Source organism: Trichomycterus rosablanca, chromosome 2, assembly GCF_030014385.1.
Source record: "Trichomycterus rosablanca isolate fTriRos1 chromosome 2, fTriRos1.hap1, whole genome shotgun sequence".
Taxonomy (NCBI): Eukaryota; Metazoa; Chordata; class Actinopteri; order Siluriformes; family Trichomycteridae; genus Trichomycterus; species Trichomycterus rosablanca.
In genome coordinates, this window is record NC_085989.1 from 61,407,722 (window position 1) to 61,415,221 (window position 7,500).

The 7,500-nt window shown below is 39.5% G+C and overlaps 1 long non-coding RNA gene and 2 pseudogenes across 3 annotated transcripts in view; 2 read left to right on the plus strand and 1 right to left on the minus strand.

The window, feature by feature from the left end:
• Positions 1-7,500, plus strand: part of LOC134303139 (GTPase IMAP family member 9-like) — a 236,769-nt pseudogene that overhangs the window by 31,881 nt on the left and 197,388 nt on the right.
• Positions 1-7,500, plus strand: part of LOC134300589 (NACHT, LRR and PYD domains-containing protein 12-like) — a 41,073-nt pseudogene that overhangs the window by 16,707 nt on the left and 16,866 nt on the right.
• The window catches only part of LOC134300135 (uncharacterized), an 8,381-nt gene continuing 936 nt past the window's right edge, over positions 56-7,500 (minus strand). For all 3 annotated transcript variants that reach the window (XR_010007311.1, XR_010007309.1, XR_010007310.1), the window contains exons 2-6: positions 7,057-7,094; positions 6,828-6,930; positions 6,606-6,722; positions 6,009-6,116; positions 56-313 (exon numbers count right to left, since the gene is read on the minus strand). This is a non-coding gene — a long non-coding RNA (uncharacterized LOC134300135). The remainder of the gene's footprint in view (positions 314-6,008; positions 6,117-6,605; positions 6,723-6,827; positions 6,931-7,056; positions 7,095-7,500) is intronic.

Sequence of the window (7,500 nt, forward strand, 5' to 3'; positions counted from 1 at the left end):
ACTGCAATATCAGAACATGTGAATGTAAACAAAAACTGCCATACCAGAGACTCAATGATCTTTAAACTATCTGTATTGCAATTTTCTTTTGTAGGCCGTAATACGATTATAAACATAGAATTTCAGATTTTGCCAGTCACGGTTCTTAGGAGCTTCTGGTTCAGCCCTTAAACACTTCTCACAGTCTCGCTGTGCTGGTACGATACAAGATGTGATGAAGCGATTCGTGTGCCATTCCACCGCCTGCACCTCTGTCTGCAGCCAAGGTGTTTTCTTCTTATGGGCAGTTTTACCTTTGCACTGTTTGTCCATTCTGCCATAGACAAAGATTATTAGGATCAAATTCTCATAATAGCTATAAATACACAGATCAGCCATAAAATTAAAACCCGCCTAATATTATGTAAGTCCCACTAGTGACACCTGTATAGCTCTGACCCATCGAAACATAAACTACACAAGACCAATGAGCCTTGGGTGCACATGACCCTGACACCAAGCCTACTGTGGACCATTTTTGGTAGGTACTAACCACTGTTTACTGGGAACAACCCACAAGACCTGCTGTTTTGGAGATGCATCACAGACATCACAATTTGGTCCTTGTCAAAGTCACACAGTTCCTTACTGTTGCCCATTTTTCCTGCTGCCAAAACATCACCTTCGAGAACTGACTTTGACTGCGGCTTAATACATCCCACCACCTTTTTACAAGAGTACAGTAAGAAAGTAAACCCTCGAAATTACTTGATTCTACCATGAACACTCCATGGTCTACCATGGACCAGACTCAAGTACTAACCACTGCATACTGTTACACCCCAAACCTGCTGTTTTGGAGATGCTCTGACCCTGACCATTTTTCCTGCTTTAATTTGTCTGCAATTGTCCTACCTGAGCAGGCTACTGGCTTTAGTGTTTAATGTTTCAAAGTGGGTCTGTTTCTTGTAAGTAAGACTGACACTGTGTTACACTGTTTGATTAGGTTACACCATGAGTTATATTTTTAACAACACTGTGGCTTCCCACACATAAGTCCCAGTCCCAAGTCCATATGCCCCCTAATAATATTTACATTCTATAAAAACACACTATAATGACGACAATTTATCCCCCTCACTTACAGTCTGTAGAATACACACAGGCATTAGTTAGCTAAGTAATCAAACAGTACTTAAACCCTTTATTCACTGGGACTTCAACAAAAGCAAGAAAGCAAAAACCAAATACAAAAAGTAAAATAAAATAATATACCATCAGGATCTAGCCCAATTTTATCCAAGTTCTTGCCATGAAACTCAGCTAATCTTCCTTGCTCAAGAGCCATTAGAACTTTGCTGATCTTTTGATATACACTGGATGTCTCTGGCTCAGTGAGTTCCACTGTCTGTGACTCGACATCATCAGACAAAATGACCTCTGACAGGCACAGCTTTCCAAAGGGTTTCAGGGAGAGGAAGAAACAGCTAGATTATATTCTCAACAGAGGAAACTACACTCACAATGCTGCAGTTATGGAGTCAGGACAGGGGAAACTTGTGCCCTTTACACAACCATGTAAAGAAACATTGGGAAATGACTTCACATACTTTTAACAGTATGTGTGAGAGCAGATGCGAGAAATGGGAAGGCTGGTTCACAATGCCAGAAAAGTCACCACCTTAAAAAAAATGGAAGACCTTATGAATCCAAAAAATTACATGGAGAGAGTCAAAGCTGTCAAGTTGACATGTGGGTATGACAGTGAAACAAACAAGTTTTTGACCCTATCATTAGCAAACAAACTTGGAAATATCCTGGTTAAAGTAAGCAAACTTTTAAAAGCTCAAGGTTTCATCTCAAACAACCAACATCTTGTGAAGAATGCCAGTGAGTTTCAAGACATCCATCGGGAAAAGTAGAATGAGCTGATATCAGCCACGGCATTGAAAAACTTTGCTGATCTTGGCGAGCTGTAGGGTCTTCTCAGGCAGTCGATAGAACTCACGATGGATTCTTATGTCATGTCCAAGAAAATTGGCAAGCTGGTCCATTTCTGTGTCTATCATGTTTAGCACAGTTGAAAGGGTTGCAGCATGCTTTCTCAGTTTGGTAGATGTCAGTGGGACTCTTTGCACCACACACCTTTGCAAAGCCACAGAGACGGTCTGATCCTCTGAAATGTGTCATAGCTTCTGGTCTTGCAAACATATAACCATTGTCTATTAACAAGGATCTCTAATGCACAAAACATTTTTGGAGTCAGAAGAATTGGAACTGGGCGACCACGTTTCCCCCCGACGACAATCCTTGAGAAGTGTCTGCAGAGCTTTTTTTCCTCTTCAGACAGTGCCCAGTCCACATCCTCATGGTGATCAGAAGTGTCTCTTGATAAAAATGCAGATAAGAGCATGCTGGCAACTTCTCCTTCCCTGAGAAGAGAATAACCTGAGCCAGGCACACCTTATTCAGCTCCATCCAGGCTTTTGCAGAGGGACTTTCCGAGAGTGAAATGTACCACTCATCTTGTACTTGACTGAGATATGCATGCATTTTTTGGATGTCTTCAGTAAAAGGCATGAGAGTCGGTACGTTCCACTTTGCTTACCTTATGTTCCTCAATGCCGTGGCTGATATTAGCTCATTCTACTTTTCCCGATGGATGTCTTACAACTCACTGGCATTCTTCACAAGATGTTGGTTGTTTGAGATGAAACCTTGAGCTTTTAAAAGTTTGCTTACTTTAATCAGGATATTTCCAAGTTTGTTTGCTAATGATGGGGTCAAAAACTTGTTTGTTTCACTGTCATACCCACATGTCAACTTGACAGTTTTGACTGTCTCCATGTAATTTTTTGGATTCATAAGATCTTCCATTTTCTTTAAGGTGGTGACTTTTCTGGCATTGTGAACCAGCCTTCCCATTTCTCGCATCTGCTCTCTCACATACTGTTGATTCTTGTCTAATTTCCCCTTTTGTTTAACAAGTGCTGCCCAACATCAAGTTTCCCCTGTCCTGACTCCATAACTGCAGCATCGTGAGCGTAGTGTCCTCTGTTGTGAATATAATCTAGCTGTTTCTTCCTCTCCCTGAAACCCTTTGGAAAGCTTAAGAGCTTTGGCCACATCGGGTTCATTTTCATGCACATGTTCGAGGTGCCTTGCCATCTTGGCATACGGCTTAGAGCAATACAAGCAGTAATGTTTTTTGTTGTACACTCTTCGTCCACCTCTTTTTTGACTTGCGCTAACAACTATTAGATCATTTATGTTCTTACTTGAACCAAGTTCTTCTTCTGCTCCAGTGGCTTCAGGTGTAAAGCTGTGCCCGTCAAAGGTCATTTTGTCTGATGTTGTGGAGTCACAGACAGTGGAACTCTCTGAGCCAGAGACATCCAGTGTATTGTGCTTTGTTTTTTGGTTTGGTTTAAGGCTAGTGTCAATGTCACTATCACAAGTCGTATCAGGTATGTAATCATCTGCACTTTCTGATGAAGAATCAAATAGCTCACTGGAATTGTCAAGATTTGTGTCTTTCATTTACAAAACAAGAAATCATAATAAGAAAAACTTTAATACTTAATCCTAAATTTAAAACTTAATTTATCAGTAAATTTACATATACAGTGGGGCCAAAAAGTATTTAGTCAGCCACTGATTGCGCAGGTTCTCCTACTTAGACAAATGAGAGAGGTCTGTAATTTTCATCATAGCTACACTTCAACTATGAGAGACAAAATGAAAAAAAAAATCCAGGAAATCACATTGTAGGATTTTTTAAGAATTTATTTGTAAATTATGGTGGAAAATAAGTATTTGGTCAATAACAAAAGTTCAACTCAATACTTTGTAACATAACCTTTGTTGGCAATGACAGAGGTCAAACGTTTCCTGTAAGTCTTTACCAGGTTTGCACACACTGTAGCTGGTATTTTGGCCCATTCCTCCATGCAGATCTCCTCTAGAGCAGTGATGTTTTGGGGCTGTCGCTGGGCAACACGGACTCCACACATTTTCTATGGGGTTGAGGTCTGGAGACTGGCTAGGCCACTCCAGGACCTTGAAATGCTTTTTACGGAGCCACTCCTTCGTTGCCCGAGCGGTGTGTTTGGGATCATTGTCATGCTGGAAGACCCAGCCATGTTCCATCTTCAATGCTCTCACTGATGGAAGGAGGTTTTGGCTTAAAATCTCACGATACATGGCCCCGTTCATTCTTCCCTTAACACGGATCAGTCGTCCTGTCCCCTTTGCAGAAAAACAGCCCCAAAGCACGATGTTTCCACCCCCATGCTTCACAGTAGGTATGGTGTTCTTGGGATGCAACTCAGCATTCTTCTTCCTCCAAACACGACGAGTTGAGTTTTTACCAAAAAGTTCCATTTTGGTTTCATCTGACCACATGATATTCTCCCAATCCTCTTCTGGATCATCCATATGCTCTCTGGCAAACTTCAGACGGGCCTGGACATGTACTGGCTTAAGCAGGGGGGCACGCCTGGCACTGCAGGATTTGAGTCCCTCTCGGCGTAGTGTGTTACTGATGGTAGCCTTTGTTACTTTGGTCCCAGCTCTCTGCAGGTCATTCATCAGGTCCCTCCGTGTAGTTCTGGGATTTTTGCTCACCGTTCTCATGATCATTTTGACCCCACGGGATCGAGGGAGATTATCAATGGTCTTGTATGTCTTCCATTTTCTTACAGTTGCTCCCACAGTTGATTTATTCACACCAACCTGCTTGCCTATTGTAGATTCACTCTTCCCAGCCTGGTGCAGGTCTACAATTTTCTTCCTGGTGTCCTTCGACAGCTCTTTGGTCTTGGCCATGGTTGAGTTTGGAGTCTGACTGTTTGAGGCTGTGGACAGGTGTCTTTTATACAGATAACGAGGTCAAACCGGTAATACAGGTAACGAGTGGAGGACAGAAGAGCTTCTTAAAGAAGAAGTTACAGGTCTGTGAGAGCCAGAAATCTTGCTTGTTTGTTATTGACCAAATACTTATTTTCCACCATAATTTACGAATAAATTCTTTAAAAATCCTACAATGTGATTTCCTGGATTTTTTTTTCTAATTTTGTCTCTCATAGTTGAAGTGTACCTATGATGAAAAGTACAAACCTCTCTCATCTTTCTAAGTAGGAGAACCTGCACAATCAGTGGCTGACTAAATACTTTTTGGCCCCACTGTATGTTTGATGATCTCAAATACACAAGTACTTTTTTGTCATGTTTTTGTATTTTGGGTTTTTAGTTAATTAAAAGAATGTAATAAGTTAATTGTGATGATAATCTAGCAAGAATAATTGTTTATTGTGATGTATCTACAAGGTAAGTTCAAGGGGAACATATAGGGCAGATTTTAACTTTCACAGTGATTTTTTTCTTGGATAATTATCATTTTATTCTGAACACTTACGGCGTCCCCACAACACACCTTCAGTTAGTGTATGAGTAGAAACTGTGTGTAGAAACTGAACTAAACTGGTCCCCACAATGACTATAACATTGTGTGTGTGAAAGGTCCCCACAAGTGACTATTACATTGTGTGTGTGAAAGGTCCCCACAAGTAACTATAACATTGTGCGTGTATGTAACAGGTCCCCACAATGACTGTAACATTGTGTGTGTGTGTGTGTGAAAGGACCTTTCACACACACAATGTTACCATTCCTTGTGGGGACCTTTCACACACACAATGTTACAGTCATTGTGGGGACCAGTTTAGTTCAGTTTCTACACACAGTTTCTACTCATACACTAACTGAAGGTGTGTTGTGGGGACGTCGTAAGTGTTCAGAATAAAGTGATAATTATACAAGACAAAAATCCCTGTGAAAGTTAAAATCTGCCCTAAATGTTCCACTAGAACTTACCTTGTAGATACATCAAAATAAACAATTATTCTTGCTAGATTTACATCACAATTAACTTATTACATTCTTTTTACTGACTAAAAACCCAAAATACTAAAATATATGACAAAAGAGAGGCTGTAAAACTAAAAGTCAAGTAGTGGACATGCATGTACCTGTTGAGGAGTGCTGTTTGAAACAGAAGCATCATCCATCTGAGTCTTGGACAGGATAGAGGATTGGGAGTCGTCCTCCACCACGGCTCTAGCTGCAATGCTGGGTGTCTGTAAACACAATTTAAAATAACTATATCAAAAAACATGCACCAGACTTTAGAAAATAATTTTATAATAATAAAAAAATTATCTTTTGCCCAGTCAAGCAGTCTGTGTTCACACATATTAAATAAAACAGGCTTTGCGGGGACCTTTCACACACACAATGTTACAGTCATTGTGGGGACCAAGTCAGTTTCTACACACAGTTTGTACTCAGAAACTAACTGAAGGTGTGTTGTGGGGACGCCGTAAGTGTTCAGAATAAAGTGATAATTATACAAGACAAAAATCCCTGTGAAAGTTAAAATCTGCCCTATATGTTCCCCTAGAACCTACCTTGTAGATACATCACAATAAACAATTATTCTTACTAGATTATCATCACAATTAACTTATTACATTCTTTTAATTAATTAAAACCCCAAAATACTAAAATATATGACAAAAGAGAGCCTGTAGTTTTAACTTAAAGTGATGATGTGGATGTGCATGTACCTGTAGAGGAGTGCTGTTTAAAACAGAAGCATCATTCATCTTGGATCTTAGAATCTTGGACAGGACAGAGGATTGGGAGTCGTCCTCCACCACGGCTCTAGCTGCAATGCTGGGCGTCTGTACAAATTTTAAATATTTATTTTTATTGGGCTCCCTTAAGTAATCACACAAATTAAACACTTTATGACAACTTTTAACAGAATGCCTGACTGGTCAATGTACCTGTTGGTCAGTTTTTTCCGTTGTGCTTCTGCATATGAACTTTTAAATGGCAGGACTTGCTGATATCTTCTACATTTATATCACTGGGTGCTTTTGTAGCCACCTGTAAACATATTTTCATAGATAATTAGACTTAATGCATTTGGTATTTTGGTTCTTTAAGCATTTTAATTTTTATTCTTATCCTGCAATATGAGCCAGTCTGTACACCATGTATTGTGCAACATACTCGTGTTCTCCATGAGCAGTCTTCACATTCATTTCAAACTGCAGAAAAAAACAAAACAATTATTGTACTGGATTAAGTCTAGGTCTTTAAAGTTATTATTATATGCCTTATGCATATAATATGCATATAAAAAGTTTTTTTAAATATGAGGTGCAATTAAGCAACAATGCAAGAAAAAGGGACAAAAACTAAAATTATAATAATATATTATTTATATGTGTTATTTATTAGGGTTTTGCATTAATTATACAGTACAGTACAAATCTGTTTGTATATGGTGTGCATCTGCAGATACACTCTTGTTCAGAGTCTGGCCAAAAAGGTTAAATGTTATCTTAAAGTCCATTCGATCATGTTCATGTTGTTTATTAGGTTTGTGGGTATAAAACTTATCTTTACTTATTAGCGCATCACACTGGACTTAGAGACGCGTCTGCAGACGCG